The sequence below is a fragment of the Aplysia californica genome, unplaced genomic scaffold (assembly GCF_000002075.1).
Source record: "Aplysia californica isolate F4 #8 unplaced genomic scaffold, AplCal3.0 scaffold00624, whole genome shotgun sequence".
In the NCBI taxonomy this organism is placed as follows: domain Eukaryota; kingdom Metazoa; phylum Mollusca; class Gastropoda; order Aplysiida; family Aplysiidae; genus Aplysia; species Aplysia californica.
The window spans coordinates 444,503-445,905 of NW_004797894.1; the positions used below are offsets into that span (position 1 = coordinate 444,503).

The following is a 1,403-nucleotide window of genomic DNA, read 5'->3' on the forward strand; positions in this document are numbered from 1 at the left end:
CTGACACATTGCCGGCCTTCTAACAGTAGAAGTTTATCCCCTTCTTCTAAGCTAAAATTAACCTTCAACACCTTCAGCCAAGAGTCTAGAGGTCTAGATCTAAAAAGAACTATGGAACATATTCTGTGTAAGCCGTCGAGGTCGAGCCAAGAACGTAGAATCAAAGTTAAGTAGATTCTAGTCAATATTGGTCCAAAGACTAAACCTGCATATAGAATATAGATCTAGATCTATATCTAGATCTAGTTTACTATCAAGTCTAAGTCAACTGATTTCACACCCAGATCAAGACTTATTTAGATAATCCAGTTATTTGGAAGATAGGCCTATCGACTGAGAATCAGAATGTATGGCACAATAATTTGATCAAAGTCGGAGAGAGAGAGAGAGAGAGAGAGAGAGAGAGAGAGAGAGAGAGAGAGAGAGAGAGAGAGAGAGAGAGAGAGAGAGAGAGACGACCCCCTGTTTCTGCGAACTCGGTGACCCAATCAGCTGACGAGTAAGCAAAATACAAAAGTATGAGGCTCAAATCATTCTTGTTTTCATTATCACATTGACTGTGTACGATGGATGCCCGAAACGGCTAAATTTATGAAAATGGTGTACGGTCGAAAGAAAGAAAATTGACCGATTTAAACGCAAGTTTAATACTATCATACCTGTTTTGCAGTATAAAATCACAGGAAAAAAAATATAATGTTAAACTGGCGTCCAAATGATGCTAAAATAGAAAACATAGCATTCTTATTGTTTTAATATTTTCGAACTGAAAAGTTGATAAAAAGTGTAAAATGGCGTCTCTACCACAGCAATGAGGAAAGTGTGTCACGAAGCATGCGCAATGCCATACTGTCCTGGGACAACCTTCGACCCTACGAAAGGCTTCGTTTCCGGGTCAAATTTTGGAGGTTGGTTTGGATAGCAGGTCGAGAGGTTGGAAAGGGGACGAGACTCCAAGCGAAACGGATCGAGGGCCGTATTTTTTTCCGCTTTGAGTGGCAGTGTTTCTATTCTACTACTGATGTGTTTCTTGGTGGAAAATGTGTTGATATGTAAGTACCGCTTTTCTCTGTTGTTTAATTAAGAATGTTGGATTGCCATTGAAAGCGCTTACTACTACTACTTTTTCTACCGCTACCGACGGGTTCCGCGAAGCGAGAGAGCGACTCGCCGTCAGTCAGCGCGTGCCACCGTCTCGCGGAGTGTTTGTCAACAAACCCCCCCAGTGCGTCGGGCCGTGCTCGCGTGTTGGGGAGAACACGGAGGTATGAAAATTACTACAGCTACCTACATTCCCTTGTTCCACCGTGCAGAATCCCCTCATCCTTTTCTTTTTAGCTTTTGAAACCGTGGCAGAAAAATCACCCGATAATGCTGCCTAGCGAGCGTGGAATATTGGAGGA

The 1,403-nt window shown here is 42.6% G+C and overlaps 1 protein-coding gene across 1 annotated transcript in view; it reads right to left on the reverse strand.

Moving 5' to 3' along the window:
- LOC101848315 (zinc finger protein 91) overlaps positions 1-856 on the reverse strand; it is a 20,524-nt gene extending 19,668 nt beyond the window's left edge. Inside the window, exon 1 of the mRNA XM_035972248.1 lies at positions 660-856. The gene's annotated coding sequence lies outside the window, so the exon portion shown is untranslated. The remainder of the gene's footprint in view (positions 1-659) is intronic.
- Between the last annotated feature and the right edge of the window lie 547 nt (positions 857-1,403).